Genomic DNA, 21,279 nt, shown 5'->3' on the forward strand with positions numbered 1-21,279 from the left:
CAGCTCAGACAGAGTTGGCCAAATTGTTGTCATTCACTCTGACAAAGGCAGCAAAATGCTGAATGCGAGGAGGGGCATACATATCCTAACACATCCTTTCCGTTGGCTCCAAATATGCTTTGGCTCCAAGACAGCAGCCATATGAGAGCTGTACAATTGCAAAACATTTATTATAACCGTTGTGATACCTTCCACTGTCTGCAAAGTGAAATCACATTTCAATTACCATCGATGATATTTTCATTAACCAGGCTGTGTTCTGTTCAAATGAGATCTCACAACATAATGCGGATCAAAAGCTATCCAATAAATAATACATTTAGTCAAGGAGCTTCAAATTCTCACCTCTTTTATAGTATATTTCTATCATTATATTTAAGAAAAAAAATTGAAAACTCATTTTAAAAATGGGGGGAGAATCCACATTTCTGTTGAAATTTAGTGGCAGATTTTGGTCAAAAAAGACACATGCCTCATACTAAGGAATAATTAGTAGTTCTTCTTATAATTAGACAGTAGTCTTGAATTAGGTTGGTTAATGGAAAATAATGTTTGTGTTGCCAACTGCCTTGTTTTCCTTCAGTGTATAGATATTGGCAGGAATTTATGGACACTGTATTGCATATTAAAATATGTTCAGACACCTAAATCCACATGCGCAGAATGCACTTTTCTAACAAAGCAGTAGCTTTTTGCAACCAATCAGAAGTGGGTTTTGATTAGTCTTGTTAAGGATAATGAAAGCTAAAGTATACTAGCTGATATGATTTACAGCACTGATGCAAATTTTTGCTTTTTTTTTTTTTTTTTTTTTTTACTACTGAGATAGTAGGCTGCAATAATAAGGATAAAACACTGCCTTAACAAAGAGATAAAGGAGATTTATACAGGAATAGAATCTCTTATCTAGAAGGTTTGGGACTTTTGTGGTTTTCTGGATAAGGGATTTTTTAATTGGGATCTCCATACCTTAAGTCTGCTAAAAATAATTTATATATACTGTATATGTATATGTTTAATATATATATTTTAAAAAAAACAATTGGTTTTGCCACCAACATGGATTCACACAGCTTAGTTACCATCAAGTACAACCTACTTTTTTATTATTACAGTGAATAATGAAATCCTTTTTAAAAATAAGAATTGTTTGATTTAAATGGACTTTATAGGAGATAGCCTTTCTGTGAATCAGAGCTTTCTGGATAACAGGTTTCTAGATGAAGGATCCCATTCCTGTATATATACATAGCAGGAGCACACACATCTTAAACAACGGCCTGGATGCTAGCAAAAAGAGTATATACAAGTATGTGATCCATTATCTGGAAACCTGTTATCCAGAAAACTCTAAATTACGGAAGGGTCATCAGACATAGACTCCAAAAGTATTTTCTCTTTCTTTATAATAATAAAACTTGATCCCGACTAAGATATAATGAATCCTTGTTGGAAGCAAAACAATCCTTTTTAATGTTTAAATGATTTTTTAATAGACTTAAGGTATGGAGATCAAAATTATGGAAAGACCCCTTATCCAGAAAACCCCATATCCCAAGCAATGTTTACTAGTACACATTTAGGGGCGTATTTATTATGCTGTGTAAAACTAATTCGCTGAAAAAACGGAGTAAGATCGCCATCTGAACGCCGGATATTACGCCGGATATTACGCCGGATATTATGCCATTATTTTCCATAAGTTCCGGTGGAAGAAAAATTCGTAAAACAATTATGCCGTTTTTACGCCATTTTTACACGGCGAAGCCTGGCGATGTGTGGCAAATTTTCTCGCCGTTTTTTACACAGCATAATAAATATGCCCCTTAATGATATATGCATAGATTGTTCACCAGAATAATGAAGGGCCCAGACTGTAACCAATAGCTAAATTTGTATACTAAAATATGAAATCAGAAAGAATTGCAATAAAGAAGAGAGCCAATTGGCTCAAAGCCACATACATTTGCTAAAATATCTGCTAAAATATCAGCTGACAATAAGTAGCCATCATTAAATGTTCTTGCTGTCGCAACCATATTGCACATAAATACAGCGTGTGTATATATATATATATATACTGTATATATAAAAGCTCAACATTTTTTATATCATTAAACCACAAATAACTCTGCATAGTTTAACATAAAGTTACACAGTTCTGATTATAGTTTAACATCAATAGAGCAAATGAATGCATGCAATCTCTGTACATCCGACCTCAGCCTTGATACATTTAATTCTGATCCATGCAATCTAATGCCCTTGCAAAGCAAACTGTGAACAATGATTAAATGCAGACAACATAATTTAGTAAACACTTTAAGCGAGTAAAATGAGATTTAGCACACCCTTAATCTAAGCCAGTAAAATGAAACCAGACAAGTCATTTTTCTAATTATTCAAATTCCATACCGGACAATTAATCACGTCTCCAGACAGCTATTGTTGAGAATAAACACTCATAGCAAGATCTGGCCTCGTGTATAAATACTTAGCTGCCTTTCTTATTAAAATGCTAGCAATTTACCTGCGAATGCTGTTTGCTCTTCAAATACTTCTAAAGAATATTATGCGATGTTGTTTTCTCTGTCAAAGCCCTATAATGATCCCAGTGGAGAAAAACAAACCTGCGTTTGGAAATGATGGTTTTTAAATATACAACAAGCATATTTCAAAGGCTTCCTGGTCCTTGACATTTTAACTTCGCGCTACAAAAACCCAAATTAAGCCTCAGAGGAGTGGTTAATATTGTTTCCCTGTTATCAAATCCAATTGCATTTTTAGGTAGGCTTTATAGAAGTAAATTATATTTATACTGCAGGCATCCCAGGCTGCGTTGTAAAAGTCCCCATGAAAATAGGGATGGGGGGGGGAGAGGTTTAAATTAATATCTTTATTTCCAACACAACTTTCACTAAACATTAAATGCATACTGACTGATTGTCAGCAAACTCTTTATTCGTGTAACATTTTGAAAAAACCATCAATGTCAAGCACAAGTGAATAAGCCTCTGCTACTCCCACTAAATCAGGCAGAGCAACACTGAGAAAAATGTCAGAATATTCTCTGAGGATTGAAGCAACATTTCTGCACCTTGTCATCTTAGATGGCAAGGTTTAATGTTCTGCATAATTTGAGGGATATTTTCTATACAAGTATTCTTTATACAAACAGGCCTCGATGTTTTTTCGCTCCGTGTAATATTACAGATCATATTTTATGATACACTGCTCTAATAGCTGAAAAGGTACAGTGTTATAGCAAAAGTGAAATCAGTTTTGAGGTTAGCAGATTTATGTTGAATTAAAGCGGCTCGGATAAAAATTTCACAGTTTCTGGTCGCGGGTTTATTGTAATCTGATGGGCAAAGCTTAAGTATATGAATTGCACTTGTGTCGCTGCTGGGCGTGGCAAGACATTTTTACCGTGTTTAAGTTTCTCGAAAATGTATGTTTTTGTTGTAGACACTAAAAAATATATATATTGTCCCTGAGGAAGAGCATTGGTCGTGCTCGAAACGTTGGAATTTTTTCAATAAAAACATTTTTTCTTTTGTATCAAGCCCCTGTGTGTGCGGCACTCTTTATATATATATATATATATATATAAAAGAAACAAAAGGAGCACTCACTACAAACAATCAACTGCCCCAGGTGCTGGCCAGAAGGTTATGTAAATGAAGAAGAACACATTTAGGGGCAGATTTACTAATCCACGAATCCTCCGAATTCGAATCCCGAAAGGGAAAAAATCGTATTGGAAACGAAAATTTTGCGGCTTTTTCGTTGCCGTCGCAATTTTTCATATTTGTCTCAACTTTTTCGTCGCCGTCGCGACTTTATCGTATTTTGCCCGACTTTTTCGTTGCCATCGCAATTTTTTCATATTGAGCGATAGTAAACAGCGGAAAAACCAATCCGTTTTTTTTCGTGACGGCGACGAAAAAATCGCGGGACATACGAAAAAGTCGCGCCGGCGACAAAAAAGTTGCAAAATTACCGATCATTACGAAAAAACGCATTCGGACGCCTTCGGACCGTTCGTGGATTAGTAAATCTCCCCCTTAGTATTCAAAATGTTGGATTAATAAAGATTTTTTGTTCTTTTTTAAAGTCCCTGTGTGTGCGGCACTCTGTTCTTCCTTTTTATATATATATACAGTATATAGATAGACATGCTAAGATCACTTTATTGGGGCAAATGTATCAGAAATATTTATGAAATTAACAATATCATATACATATATCATATACACTTTGCAAGGCCGTATTTATATATAAGCACCCTGGGGCCTGTGCCCAGGGTGGCAGCTTTGGGGGTGCCTATACAAGTATGGGATCTGTTATCCAGAAACCTGCTATCCAGAAAGTTCCAAATTATGGGAAGGCCATTTCCCACAGACTCCATTATAAGTAAATAATTCTAATTTTTAAAAATTATACTTGTAGTTGTACTTGTACTTGGTCCCAACTAAGCTATAATGAATCCTTATTGTAGGGAAAACAAATCTATTGGGTTTATTTCATGTGTAAATGATTTTTTGGTAGACATAAGTTATGAAGGTCCAAATTACAGAAATATCCCTTTTCCAGTAAACCTCAGGTTTCGACAATTCTGGATAACAGGTCTTATACCTGTACATGCAATGTATATGATATACAGCACTGACACTTTGGGGTATATTATTCGACTTCTCCACAATATTTTGCAAAATGTATTAACAAATCAAATGTATGGCTTCTGGGAAATGTATGGCTTCTCCCTAATAAATATGCTCAAAACACATACACTAAAATATTTAGTTACAAGGTCAGTAACACTTCCTTTATACATTACTTTACTTATAATTTATTAATTAATTAATTAGCTTTGGCATGTTCCCACAAATTTGGCTCCTTCCATCCAAGTCACAACTCTGAGGGGCCTGCCCAACCCTATCGAATTGGGGCAATGACCGCATAGACTATTGGATGCAGCATTGTGATCCACAGAGATACAGTCATCTTAGATTCAAATGATTAGATCAACCTGAAATCTCATGGTGGGCATATTGGGAAAAAAAATCTGCTTATTTGAGGACCTCGCCAAATGAGTGGATCTTTCAATGTATTGCTAGGCTTTATTTTGCAGAAAGGCAGGCCAATCTTTAAGTGCTTGTAACACCCCCACACCCGTCTCCTTAATGGCCGTCTTATGTCTTTGAAATGGTGTTGGCCTATAAAAGCTACAGGGGGAGAGGATCCAAATTTGAAGTAAAGTCACAATTCTATTATACTTTAGTTAGCCTTAAAGTGGTCCCATTAATAACTTTAACCAGTATACAGGACCCCTGCAGGACTGGGTCCCCCAACATTTGAATCTTTATCACTGTAGAAGACCAACCACCTGTATCACACATAATTTCCAGTAATACATTGATAATGCTGGCCTCTGTACTCTTCATTTGGGAAATGCAGTCGCACTTGGGCCATTTTATCTATGACTTTTGCCAAGAAAACGTCACCAGGATCAAAATCATTGGAAATATCTCAGAGGAAAGATGTATAGATGCATTATTGCTCCATGTAAGCTTTTGAGATATAAATCCCGTGCCTCTTTTATAATGTTCTATCTTGGTTACTTATCCCACGACACTACATTAAATACACAAAAGTCCCCACTGCTTAATGTGGCAAATGGAGGCTTCTTTTATTAGCCTTATGCGCACTTTTATAAAGAGGCTCCTAAAAGAAACTTTGGAGTAAATCTAGTGCAAAGTGATTGATCCATATGTTTAAATGAAACACCATCCAGAGCAATCAGTGGAATGTTTTATTTTATAAATTACACTTTTATTTTAATGCAGCAACAGTTGCTTCCAGTATTCATTGGCCCTTCCACAGCTCCGAAATGATAATGTATTTAATATAAAAAAACAAAACTGTGTTCATTAAATAACTTACATAACTTTGATTCAGACATCGTAAATCACTTTAACCTCTCAGTATGTTCTGTCTATTCCGTTTCATTATTTTTATTTGAATGACATCATCAGCATGGCATAAATTTATCACGTTTATGTATATTGATTTCTAAAACAGTCTCATTAGTTATAATAACAGCTAGATGTAGCTGATATGACAAAACCATTTAACAGTTTTTAATACAGTTTGAACATGTAAATGGATACTATAGACAAGTCTAAGATTTAAACTGTGTTCCAGGAGTTAAGGAAATATTAGATTTGTCTTCTTTTTTGCCCAAGGCAGACCACTTTACATTGACATAGAATATAACTTAATAGGCCCTTTGCAAAACACCCCCACTACTATATATTTGAATAAACTAATTTATATACCTATGGGGGTTATCTATCAAACTAGGGCTGCCACCCCAGGAGGTTCTAAAAAACATCTTTAAGAGAAAATTAGAGTGGTGTGCCATAATATAAAGGCTTGAACAACATGGTGAAATTTGGCTACGTTCAAGCTTCTCTTTGTGGTCCAAAATTTCACAGGGCCCTCCTCACCTCATAAAACATTCTCAGATATATGGAAGCCATTATTTGAACCATATGATTCCATTGATATTTGCGATAACAAATAAGTAGCTACTATAATTTCAAGTATGTGTAGGACAGAATATACCAGTCACACCACAACAACTCACCTTCATTGTGGGTTTCTGGGAATATATAGAACAATGAGCATTCAACTTCAAGCTGATTCTTACTGTCTGGACTTTAGGCTGCCACCCTGCCACTCTTTTGGGATCATCGTGGGGAGACTGTAGATGAGTACAAAGTACTGCCCCATATGGCCAACTTTATTTATTAAAGTCTCTGCTACATGTTCTATTAGTGTAGAATAAACAAAACAGCATGTGTAGCAAGTTGAAGGCAAAGTACTCAATAGGGTGGGCCTAATGTAGCATTTCTGGAGACAGAGCATGGCTGAAAAGTGAGAAGAAGTGAATTCATGTAGGGGAGGGGCAGGGAAATTTTACACTACACAAGGGGGCCCATTTACTTACTCACGAACCGGCCGAATGCGTCCGATTGCATTTTTTTCGTAATGATCGGTATTTGGCGATTTTTTCGGAAAATTATCGTGACTTTTTCGTTGCCATCCGAATGTTGCGCAAAATCTGGCGATTTTTTCGCAGCGTTAAAACTTGCGCGAAATGTCGCGGCTTTTTCGTAGCCATTCAGAAAGTTGCGCAAAATGTTGCGATTTTTTCGTAGCGTTCAGATTCATTCAAGCTTCAGTATGGTGACTTTTCTTGGGCCAGGTTGGAGCTGCAGGGTGCCATTGAGTCCTATGGGAGACTTTCCTTGGGCCAGGTTGGAGCTGCAGAGTGCCATTGAGTCCTATGGGAGACTTTCCTTGGGCCAGGTTGGAGCTGCAGAGTGCCATTGAGCCCTATGGGAGACTTTCCTTGGGCCGGGTTGGAGCTGCAGAGTGCCATTGAGCTCTATGGGAGGCTTTCCTTGGGCCAGGTTGGAGCTGCAGAGTGCCATTGAGCCCTATGGGAGGCTTTCCTTGGGCCGGGTTGGAGCTGCAGAGTGCCATTGAGCCCTATGGGAGACTTTCCTTGGGCCAGGTTGGAGCTGCAGAGTGCCATTGAGCCCTATGGGAGACTTTCCTTGGGCCAGGTTGGAGCTGCAGAGTGCCATTGAGCCCTATGGGAGGCTTTCCTTGGGCCGGGTTGGAGCTGCAGAGTGCCATTGAGCCCTATGGGAGACTTTCCTTGGGCCAGGTTGGAGCTGCAGAGTGCCATTGAGCCCTATGGGAGACTTTCCTTGGGCCAGGTTGGAGCTGCAGGGTGCCATTGAGTCCTATGGGAGGCTTCCAAAATCATGCTAAGTCTGAAAGTTTCGGCCGCCGCTTACAAGCGCTCAATACGAAAAAGTCGCGACAAGATACGAGCGAATCGTAATGGCTACGAAAAACTCGCGTTTTTTTCGCGAAAATCGTATTGGTAACGAAAAAGTTGCGACAATTTCCGAAAAGTCGTAAAGGCGCCGAAAAAGTCGCAAAAAATACGAAAAAGTCGCAAAATGTTCGTTTTCCAATCGGAATTTTTCCAATTCGGATTTGTGTCTTAGTAAATCAGCCCCAAGATGTGGCAAATGAGAGGGTAGAATGGTTTGGTGGGAGCAAATGACATTGGTGATGAGAGTAAAGGATGGATGAGGAAGGAAGGGAGGAAACACTGGTGCACAGAAATAGAATAGTTGCAATGCAAGGAGTGGAGGATACAGATTTTGAAAAAGCTGAACCTTAGGGGGTGGAACAAGAGAGTATCTGGTACAAGTAAAGGATGAACTGCCATCTATTGAGTTATGTAAACATGTAAACAGATATACAGAGCAAAACCCATTTTTTTGGGGGGGGGGGCAATTAGGTCCACTAGTGTGAATACAGACTGGCAGAGTGACTGGTGTAAGTAAATACTTGTTAATACATGCAGTAAAATCAGTAAATGAAATGTAAATGAAAATGGCACATGAAACACCTGGCGGGTAGGTGCCATAAACAGGTCAAAACAAAAACAATGCACTGAGTATTCCGTACATTTTATATCCAGGGCATTTTGCTATATACAGGTATTGGGGGGGGGGGGGGGGGGGGATAAAATGAATTTTATTATATCTGCGTCAGGTCCGTTCCCTTCAAAGTTAGTATTATGTCAATATCAGTATTCTTGTACAGAAATAATTTAAGCTTCTTTGACATTACTTATTGAGCTGGAAGATGAGAAGACTTAAAATAATCATTATTCATTGCTGTGTCAATAGGAAGAAACCTTGATTGAATTACTACTGCAGGCATGATTATGAATGGGGAATAACAAAACATGAAGTCATGGTCCAGGTAATTACATGGAATATCTATATATATATATTATTCTTTTTAGTAATAAAATTTCTTGAGAGTTGAGAATTTGACCGCTGTAATGAAAAAGAAAAATATATATATATACATACACCCACACATGTATGGGATCCATTATCCAGAAAGCTGAATTACGGCAAAGCCAGCTCCCAAAGACTCATTTTTTTCTCCTATAGACTTTTCCTATAGATTTCATTTTCGCTGTAATAATAAAACAGTACTTTGTACTTGATCCCAGTTAAGGTATAATTAATCCTTATTGCAGTTGAAATAATCCTATTGGACTTTATTAATGCTTAATGATGTTTTCTAGTAGACTTAAGGTATGGAGATCCAAATTACAGAACAACCTTTCATCCAGAAAGCCCCAGGTCCCTAGCATTCTGAAAAATGCGTCCTATACCTGTATATATATATATATATATGTGTGTGTTTATCTATATGTATGTAGATAGACTGATGGACAGATAGGGATAGACAGAAAGGTAGCTAGATATAGATAAATACATAAAAATTGCAATACTGACATTTTGGGGCTGAACATTGGCATTACTAGGAAAGTAAACATTTATAAGTGTGTTAGTTCTTCAGCTAAATAATATATATAACAAGAAATTGCAGCTTGTGCCTGCTGAGCATAGAGATTGTTGACATGCCCATCTTTGTTGCTAGGATTTAATGCGCATCAGAATACTTTCAGCAGCAGGCTCTGATTAAGTCAACGTTCTGTCTTTTCTTTCCTTCTGTTTTGCCCATCACCTCGCTTTTTCCTCCCCTCGTTCTGACCTGTAATTTTTTTTTTTTCCTCCCCTTGAATCAGGCACAGGCAGGTTGAAAGGTAATAAGAACCAGATGGACATTGTGCAGAAACTGTCCAAATGGGTATGAGAATGTAGAGAGCTGTCAGGCATGAGGAGAAGCTGGAATTTTTCAGCAATAAAACGGGATTTATCGCCACTCTACCACAGTCATTGCCGACAAGCATTTACCTTGACAGAATCTCCAATCCAATAGGCCACTCCAAAGGCCATTTTTTTCTCTCTCAGAGAGTGATGATTGGTATTTGTTCTAAGGCACAAATGGCCTGCACTAAAGGTGAAGCATTAGGCCAAAGTCCTGTATTCCCCACAGAGGCAAATGAACCTGCTAAAATAAGTTCTTACCACAATAGCTGTGTAATTGAAACCAGAGAGTGGGAGAACTTGATAAATGGCTTGACCCCTGAGGAATGCTCAGGTCATGGATTTTCATACGCCTTTTCTCAACTTCTTAAGTATTTATCTTGTTTATAATTCATATTTATTTGTTCCTTTGACAAGACCAGTGTTCTTATTTGAAAATAAGCATCATTCTATTCTAGGAAAGCTGTGGGGTCACTTATACATATGAAAAATGATTAGGAACAGTTGTATACTTCCATAAATGTGCTTTGTTTATACCATGCATAGGCCAGTGGCAGCCTTCCAGATATTCCTGAACTACAACTCCCAGTATTCCCAACAGCCTTTGGCTCAATAATATCTGGATGGAAGGGATTGTGTTTATAATGTAAACAGGATTCTTTCATACTTAAATTTCAAATATATTTGCTTTTATTTTCCATACATGTCTAATTATTGCTGGACAATTTTATATTACTGTATACATACATGGGTCTTGTATCCAGAAAGCTATGAATTACAGGAAGGCCATTTCTCAAAGACTCAAACAATTCAAATTTTAAAAAAAATATTATTCTCTATGAAACAGCACCTTGTGCTTTGTCCCAATTAAGATATATATTGGAGGCAAAACAATCCTAATTGGTTTATTTAATGTTTAAATTATTTTTTAGTAGCCTTAAGGCTTTGAGATCCAAATTATGGAAAGACCTCTTATCCAGAAATCCCCAGGTCCTGAGCATTCTGGATAACAGGCCCATACATGTTTATATGCACATTATTTAATATATACTTAGATGTTCACAGCTTGAATGGTTTTTAATTCATAGGTCAAATGATATAAAACTGAGTGACGGATATTTTTCCCCCCACAAAATCAGTTATTGTAATCCCATAATAGGACTTCACTAAAGCATTCCACTTTTCATAGCCTTACACACTTAACCCAACACTCAGCAGGTTAAATAATCATTAGCACAGTAACCCATTGCTATCAAAAACATATTGGTCCACTAAATTCTTGCCTTTAATAGCCTGTCTGCTAGGTTATGTCTAGGTGTCGCTCATTTTGAATCAATGTGATATAAATTCTTTCCTGCCCATTAGAACATTTGCTAATTGATATTTAGGTTGGAAAAGAGGAAATTCTCCGAAATGCTTCCATGAAAAACCCAACAGCATTTAGTGTAACAAATATCTAGACAGGTGGACAGATTGACAGAGACTGGTAAATAGATAGATAAATAGACTGATAGGTTTTTACTGACTGCATAATTAAGACTATTAGCCAAGTAATAATACAGATTTATGTATAGATCAGAACTAAGGGACTGAGGGCATTGGAATTCTCTGGGAATTAGGCACCAATTCTGATATACTGATAATACAGGTATGGGATCCATTATCTGGAAACCCTTTATCCCAAAGACTCTGAATTACGGGAAGGCTGTCTCCCATAGAGCCAATTTTAAGCAAATAATTTTAAACAGAATTATTTTCTTTTTCTCTGTTGATAAAACAGTACTTTGTACTTTATGTTAACTGAGTTGTGTGAATCCTTATTGGTGGCAAAACAATCCTGTTGGTTTTGTCCAATGTCTAAATGATTTTTAATAGACTTAAGGTATCCAAAGATCCCTTTTTCAGCAAACCCCGGGTCCTGAGCATTCCAGCAATATATATATTAATATTACTTGAAATTTAAAATCTATTTATATAGCTGCTCCCACAAGTCCCAGGTCCATGTTGCAGCAATAGATTTTTATCTTCTTTATACAGCACTAATACATATATGCAGAACTTGGATATATTGACCAACCACACAACACACTAGGGTCAGTTTTATAAGAAGCCAGTGAACTTAACTGTAAGTATTTAGGGGGAGGAAGAAACCCCCAGTACCTGAAAGGACCCTCTCTCTCATGTATGCTGATTCCCTTTGCAAATAAATGCAGTCATTTAGAGCACAGGCTTTATACCCATATGTGTGTGTGTTTCTATAGGTAGGTTGGACCACTTAAAAATATTCCTTCTTCATTCACTATGTACAGTCCTAATTGTCTTTTTGCCATATCAATGAGGATGTCACTTAGGTTTCTTAAATACTCCCTTCGTAAACTGCATGAATTGCATTCCAAAACTGATTCCATAGATCCTCAGGATATATCACCATGCCATTAATAATATATGCTTTCTCTATGTCATAAAATATTATTGCATGTTTCTATCTCTCATTCAGTCATAAAAATGATCCCTGCATACCATTCATCCCTGATAATATCAACTGTTGTATGCTACATAGCCAATGGGAAATATACCCTATTATTATGAATTTTGTTCATACATCATGTCATGTCTAAGTGTATTGTACATACAGAAGGTTTCTTCTCTGCTTTTATGCTGCTAACACATGAATTGGTGCTGCCAAATGGTTTGCAAGATTAATTAACTCATATTCCTCATTTATCTTGTTCCATCTGTATCAAACACAATACAATTTTTGTCTCAGTCCACTCAATAAATTCTTATAGGGTTTACCTATTATTGCCTTGAACTTTGACAGTTATAGATGTGAAAAACTCAAAATTAAATGGTGAACCCTTCTGAACAAGTGAGTAGTTAATTTTGCGTTATATTATATATATACAAGTCCTTTTCAAAAAATTAGCATATTGTGATAAAGTTCATTATTTTCTGTAATGTACTGATAAACATTAGACTTTCATATATTTTAGATTCATTACACACAACTGAAGTAGTCCAAGCCTTTTCTTGTTTTAATATTGATGATTGTGGCATACAGCTCATGAAAACCCAAAATTCCTATCTCAAAAAATTAGCATATCATGAAAAGGTTCTCTAAACAAGCTATTAACCTAATCATCTGAATCAACTAATTAACTCTAAAAACCTTAAAAAGATTCCTGAGGCTTTTAGAAACTCCCAGCCTGGTTCATTACTCAAAACCGCAATCATGGGTAAGACTGCCAACCTGACTGCTGTCCAGAAGGCCATCATTGACACCCTCAAGCAAGAGGGTAAGACACAGAAAGAAATTTCTGAACAAATAGGCTGTTCCCAGAGTGCTGTATCAAGGCACCTCAGTGGGAAGTCTGTGGGAAGGAAAAAGTGTGGCAGAAAACGCTGCACAACGAGAAGAGGTGACTGGGTCCTGAGGAAGATTGTGGAGAAGGACCGATTCCTGACCTTGGGGGACCTGCGGAAGCAGTGGACTGAGTCTGGAGTAGAAACATCCAGAGCCACCGTGTACAGGCGCGTGCAGGAAATGGGCTACAGGTGCTGCATTCCCCAGGTCAAGCCACTTTTGAACCAGAAACAGCGGCAGAAGCGCCTGACCTGGGCTACAGAGAAGCAGCACTGGACTGTTGCTCAGTGGTCCAAAGTATGTCATTCGGAAATCAAGGTGCCAGAGTCTGGAGGAAGACTGGGGAGAGGGAAATACCAAAATGCCTGAAGTCCAGTGTCAAGTACCCACAGTCAGTGATGGTCTGGGGTGCCATGTCAGCTGCTGGTGTTGGTCCACTGTGTTTTATCAAGGGCAGGGTCAATGCAGCTAGCTATCAGGAGATTTTGGAGCACTTCATGCTATCATCTGCTGAAAAGCTTTATGGAGATGAAGATTTCATTTTTCAGCACAACCTGGCACCTGCTCACAGTGCCAAAACCACTGGTAAATGGTTTACTGACCATGGTATTACTGTGCTCAATTGGCCTGCCAACTCTCCTGACCTGAACCCCATAGAGAATCTGTGGGATATTGTGAAGAGAAAGTTGAGAGACACAAGACCCAACACTCTGGATGAGCTTAAGGCCGCTATTGAAGCATCCTGGGCCTCCATAACACCTGAGCAGTGCCACAGGCTGATTGCCTCCATGCCACGCCACATTGAAGCAGTCATTTCTGCAAAAGGATTCCCGACCAAGTATTGAGTGCATAACTGAACATAATTATTTGAAGGTTGACTTTTTTTGTATTAAAAACACTTTTCTTTTATTGGTCGGATGAAATATGCTAATTTTTTGAGATAGGAATTTTGGGTTTTCATGAGCTGTATGCCACAATCATCAATATTAAAACAAGAAAAGGCTTGAACTACTTCAGTTGTGTGTAATGAATCTAAAATATATGAAAGTCTAATGTTTATCAGTACATTACAGAAAATAATGAACTTTATCACAATATGCTAATTTTTTGAAAAGGACCTGTATATATATTGATGTTCTCATTCAGGGTTTGGGATCTGAGGTCTCTGTACAAGTCTGCCCATCTTTAAAAAACACTCAACATATACTTTGGCTTCATGTGGCCTCTTTATAGTGATCTATGTGTTTTTCTCTTGTCTCACTCTTTCTTCATTTGTTAATATCTCTAGTTCCCCCCCTTGGATGTCCTAAAATTTGCCCCAAATGAAACAAGATTTATGATATAAAAACACACGCACAGAACCTCCTCCTTATTGGTCTATGACTCTTTAGGTTATATCTGCTTTGGTTAAATCCAAATTCTGTTGAATTTACTTCTTCTGTGAAGCTCATCACATACACCCAACTACAAATACTATTTTGTATAATTTAACAAACAGTAAATAAACATATGTATGGAGAGGTTAAAGAAAATGTCAGTAGTTACCAAGAACTCTATAGAAAAATTATTCTTTTTTAATTTTGGCACAATCCATGAAATACCAACATGTCTAGGACAGTTTTATGGCCATCAGATGTCCAGGTACTATCACTAAACAGTAGAAATTTCTACTTGTAGTATTGCTTTAGGTTTAAATGTTTTCCATTGACTTTGTAAAGAAGGAAATGCAAAATCATTCAGTACCCACGTGGCATTGTAGCAGTTTACAATTTGTGTTATATAGGCATTAATTAAGCCCCTTAAATGAGCCTCCCATGCCTGATGGCTATATAGCTATTCTGTATTAGCAGCTGACAAGATGTCAAATGGGGGTGCAGTCAGCAGGAGAGCTAACATACAGTTAAACTCTGCCCAAGATTGAAGTCAGCTGAGACTCATTAAAGCTTCAGAGGCCCTCATTAAGACTCCATTAAGGCTTAAGAGAGCAAGATTCTGTTTATGCAGACTGGAAACTGAAGCCATAATGAAAAAAATACATTCGCATACATGGTGTGGATAAAACATATATTTCTTTCCAACGTTTATATCAGTACACAAATTTACTATTCCATCTATCATACAGAGACATATTTTCAGGGGGGAACTGTAGACATGGATTAAAAAATATAATGCCTGTGGCTGTATGTTCATGCAATACCTCCAAAAAGTAGTACAAAATCAGAAAGGGGAATAATATGGTAGTCAAGGTTTTCCCATTTTATATACTTGAGTTTCACATAAATGTGCCACTTCTCCTGTAAGTATTCTAAGAAATGCAAAAAAAATTATAATGTACCTTAAAAGGCCACCATGCCTTTACATTGCATTCTTCTTTTCTTTATATATGTTTAATTGGTATATTAAAGGAATTTTATCAGTACATGGCTCTTGCTTGCACTTAAGGCACCCCTTCTTTGTCATTTCTTTTGAGCTTAATGGAGATTGTTTATATTACTGTTCTGCTGGAATTATGTGAAGTCATCACCTCCATACATATGGTGAAGATGCCTCCATACAGTGGGTAAATGTAGGTGCATTGTATATAATATTTGGATGGGAGCCTCTAAAACTAATCCTACTGTACATGCATTCCATAATTTATTTTAATTTTAGGCTCACTGGTTTAATTAAGGCATGTGGTATGGTAGATTTGAGATCCTATAAGTTCTTAACTCAAATATTTATGTACAATAAATATAGACATGAAGCAATACTAATACAATCAGCATTCTCATTTATTTATATAGCCCCAGCATGTTACATTAGTTTATCACAATCAAACAAGGGTCTTACAAAAATTTCACAAAAAGGGTTACAGAATAAAAATAGAATCAGAGGACTCACAAAAGCTTACAATCTTAATACAATAAAATACTGTTACAGATCTCTCCTAAAGTTTTGGCAAAGCAGTATTTCCAGGCAATGTCTTGGATGGGCCAAAGAGAACACTTGGGGCGTATTTATTATGCTATGTAAAACTAATTCGTCGAAAAAAACGAGTAAAAAGCTGTGTAAAATAAATGGAAAAGATCGCCATCTGAACGCCGGATATTACACCATTATTTCCCATAAGTTCCGGTGGAAGAAAAAACGCATAAAACAATTACGCCGATTTTACGCCATTTTTCACGGAGAAGCCTGGCGATGTGTGGCGAATTTTCTCGCCGTTTTTTACACAGCATAATAAATATGCCCCTTGGTGAACATCCTATTCCCACCCATTCAGCATGCATGTATGTTGTTCCATATGTTTCCAAAAGTGCAATATAAATGTGCATCTTACCTTAAGCCTATGAATCACCAGGGATTTTCATTTCTGTTACACTTAGTAGAGACTAAATGAGATGTAAGTAGATCATGGGTAGAAATGCTGTACGTTATATACTGGACTTACTGTACCAGCCCAGAGGTTCAGCAGCCCTGTAATGGTAATGATTCATGGAGTCACTGTTGTCCACAGCAGATCACTATCTTTGATTGTGTTGGGCCATTTTTGCAAGCCAGTGGCTCAGCACATACTGGGCATCTTTGGAGGCATTGCTATAGGGTTGTAGTGATCTTGGGCTAGTGTAGAGGGCTAAACCCTATAGTGTAAGATGTTTATATCTCTAAGAAATTAGAGAAGCCCTATTATTAGCCACTATTTTTACTTGAAAATTCTTTGTCGGTGGCCCACAGTGACCGCAGTGTCTGCTGTATCATAGTGCTACCTCCCCAGCCAGTCTCCTATTTTAAACTTAACCAAAAACTAGAGCAACCATGCAAACAGGTAGGAAGCAGGCTGGGAAGGGGGTGATCAAGGAGGCATTATTTGCACCAGGCCCCCCCTAAGAGTTTTTGGCAGGGGGGCCCAGTGTTCCCAACATCCACTACTGGTTTCAAGACAGGGTTGGATGGCTTGAGTGCAATTATACTGTGTAGTTTTTTTATTCATGCACTGCTGTGATTGCCATTTTTCCACTTCTGAGGCAAATCGAAGTTTCAGAGGGGTTTTGCCTTTCAACTTGACCAACTAGAAGTCAGGAATATTTGAGTAAAGGGTGAAAAAAATCACATGACCATCAAACCAAACCTTTTGCTCAAATGGTTGATCTTGATGGCTGTGTGATATTTTTTACCCTCAACTGGTAGGTAACTATTTAGAAATTCCCCATATGCCTCAAAGGCATAGAGAAACAGAAGAAAAGAACAAGGTTAAAATGTAGCAGTGTTTTACTATGAATCAGGGGTTTGTGCAGCCATGTGCTGGAGTTGTAACTTATTTTCATTGACTAAATGGTTCTGTCAGCACTCCTAGAAATGTTCAGATGAAGCCAGTCCTGTAAAGCCGCGGCAGATAAAGTTGATTAAGAGATATTCTAAGTTTTTAAGTGATGCTGTGTGAGCTGAATTGCATTTTACCGATGACAGTTACGGGAAGTCTTACCCACAAAAACTGTGCAGAAGTAATGGTTATAATAGAGAATATAGATATATATACGAAATGAGATCATAAGTAATGTACATTTAAAATTAGCAAAGTATTTAACATGTTCTGAATGATTTTATCACTACTATAAAAGCCAGCAATTAATTACTCTAAAGATATTAAAGATTCCACCTTCATTTCAGTGAAAGTCACTATTTGTCGCTACCTTAATAAAATTATGAAAAAAAAATCAATTGAAGTGTTTTCTTTGGCAGCAAATTGAAAAACACAACAAATGATTTGCCCTGACATTAAATAAATGTATTTAACTTTATATTAGTTTCTTAATCAAAGCACTGTGCATTCTCTTTAGCATTTATTTGTGCCATTGCCTCTTGTATGTACTGTTGGTGTTTTCTAAAGATGGTTGTCTTTCTAAATCTTACCAAAATGCAATTGTATAGCCTAGGGAACTGCCATTCTTTTCCCCCCAATGCTGTGGATTCATTTGGAATATTTTCTGGACAGAAATGTTCTCTTAGTTGACACAGTTGGTGCTTGCTATAGCCTTTTACATCCAGATTCTTTATAGGCTAATATTCTCCTTGGATATATCAGCATGGATTACACCTTCTTCACCTCAGTGCAAAGAAAGCACACACTTCTCTTGTCTTGCACTCTTCTGCTCACATTTCTCTTATCATCTTATCCTGTGCAAGTGCCTGCCTTCACATCAGTGTTGGATTGAGATGCCAGGGGCCCACCAGAAAACCTTGGACCATAGGCCCACTTTGTAAACTATTAATCCTCCTCTCCTCACTCAACCTCTTTATTATCCAAGTCTCGTTTCTCTATCCTTCCATATCTTTTTCCCATACAGAAATTGGGAATGACCATGCAACTGGGCAAATAGTTAGACTTCCCACCGGGAGTTTTCCTGGTATGCTGGTGGGCCAGTCCGACACTGATTCACATGACTGTTCATGCCGTAGCATTTTATACATGTGCTGCTACGCTTGTGTATAAGTGCCCACCTGCTGCCATTAACAAAAATGTTTAATCTCATGCCTGCACATAGTTACATTTGGGATAAAAAAAAATACCATCAAAAAGCCCACCAAGTTTAACCCTTCTAAACAAACCCCAGTAAAAACTATATATACCAATAACTATGCTAACGAACTGTAGGTTTTAGTATCACAAGCTTTGGATATGATGCTTGTTCAAGGACCCACCCAAGCCCCCCTTAAAGGCATTAACAGAATCTGCCATCACAACATCACTAGGAAGGTCATTCCCCAACCTCACTGCCCTCACCGTGAAAAACCCCCTACGCTGCTTCAAATGAAAGTTCTGTTCCTCAAGTCTGAAGCTGTGTCTGTAATTTTTCCCCCTAAATCTGTCTATAACGTCCTCTAATGTACTTGAAAACAGTAACCATGTCCCCCCACAAGCATCTTTTCTCCTGAGAAAAACCCCAACTTCAATAGTCCTTTCTCATTGTTTTATCCTTCCATTCCTTTAGAATGCCTAACAACCTCTTGTATGCTACAGTCAATGGCCATCAGTAAATATAGGTATCTTAACAGTTATCTGATGATTTAAGGTTTTCATCTCCACCTTCTGGTGGGTTTTAGGTCATCTTAGCTCTTGGTCATAATCTTGAGCTATGCTACACTGTTATATATACAGTAGAACCCTAATTTTACATTTTTCAAGGGACAATGGTGCAAAATCTGGTGAAATGTAAAGTCAGGGTAATGCATTATGCCTTGGTAGGACAACAAAGAACAGTGTAAATTGAGGGAAACGTAAAAGTAGGGTATATAAAATTAAGGTTGCACTGTACTCTCATAAATATTGTTCTTGCATTGCATCATGTAGGCTGATGTATGTGCCAGGACTAAATCCTGCTGCCTCCCTCTAGGCATGGTGCTTATTTTCTGTTAGTTCCCAAGTTAAACAATGATGTCAGCAGCATAAAACTGCAGCTTCATACAACATTGCCTGCCAACATGACAAAAGTGCCCAACTGAAGGTATTGCTCATTTTAAAATGAAGCACTGCCAAACGTGTGCTACTGTTTAGGATTTAAAGAATGGCTAAATTAAAATACGTGAAATCCAACAGACTTCCCGCAGAAAGCAAAACAATCATGTATGATAGATGCCAAATAACAGTCTTACCAAGAATCACTACACAAGCCAAAAGACACAAATAAAACTTACAGTGGATAACAAATGACATAATCACCAATTCAACACATGCACACAATATCCAAAACTGAGTGCAAGGCAAGCCGCATTCAAAATTTAATAACAGAGCCACATTTATTAAAGAGAGTTCCCAACTGGCATAGAGGAAGGGTTTGTTTTCTGCAAGGGCAGTTAAATTATGGACTGATAGACTTGGAAGAGTGGGGCTCAAAGATTGGTTGGGTTCCTTTATGACAGCAAAGGGCATATATAATTATGATTTGTTAACAATCAATTGGTGTGACAGCTGTACCCACAATTCTGCCATCCAGTAAGGTTGCTACATCCTTCTCTTTGTGAATTAGCTCTGGTGGAGATCTGACCTGAAAATCCAAAGCAACGTGATATTAAAAAATAATTATTATATGAATGTAGGATACAGCACATGCAACCTTTCTAAAAGGCAAGCCTTCTGTCCAATAGCTTTAATAAAGGGAAAGCAAACTCATGCTAGCCCTACAGAATGCACAACATTTTTTTTCTCTTCTTATATGTGGTTCTGCCAACTAAAGGGCAGATTTTTCAAAGTGTGACATTAGCGCTCACTGCAGTAGAATTCCACCATTCTCTATTCATATTCATGAAAATTATCAACGGGTTCACCATTTGATAAATATGCACATCCCACAGAAATCAATAGAGAGTGGTGGTGAGCACTAATGTCACACTTTGCACTAATGTCACACTAAATTTGCCCCTTAGTCTCCCTTCACAACACATTTTGCTTTTACCTGACCTGTATAGGCATGCTACACAAACCTATTGGGGTGATTTGTTCAAATTCAAATTTTTTCCACGATTCAAATTTTCTTGCACTAAAATTTCCAATATTGGAATTGTGGTTCAAAAACTTTGTGTTTGATATATTTATTATGTGCAAAAAAAATCCAAAAACTTCAATGCAAAACCTTAAGAATGTAAAAGTTTGCAAAAGTATGTAGAAGTCAGTGGAGATTGTCCTTCAATTCAGTTTTTCAAGTACTTTGTTAGTTTTTGAAAGGATTTGCGAAATGGTAAAAATGTTGCACGTCCAAACAAAATTGCTGTGCACGCCATTTTTTTGACACGTGCGACAAATTTTGGACAATTTATTTTGACGCGTATGATTTTTCTTATGAGCGCAACAATTTTTTGATGCACAGCGAATTTTTACACTGCTAATTTTGTCGCCGTTTGCTAATATCCGCAAATGGCGAAATACGCAAATTCAACGCGAATCCATGCCTGGCAAATTATTTCACCCATCACTAACAGGGGCCATTTCATGTATATATATATTTAAAATTTTATTCAATTTTTTTGCACTAAAATTTCCAATATTGGAATTCTGGAATATATTTATTATGTGCAAAAAAAATCCAAAAACTTGAATGCTAATTTTGTCGTCGTTTGCTAAATTATCCGCAAATGCCGAAATACGGAAATTCAACG

The sequence above is a fragment of the Xenopus tropicalis genome, chromosome 5 (assembly GCF_000004195.4).
Source record: "Xenopus tropicalis strain Nigerian chromosome 5, UCB_Xtro_10.0, whole genome shotgun sequence".
Lineage (NCBI taxonomy): Eukaryota > Metazoa > Chordata > Amphibia > Anura > Pipidae > Xenopus > Xenopus tropicalis.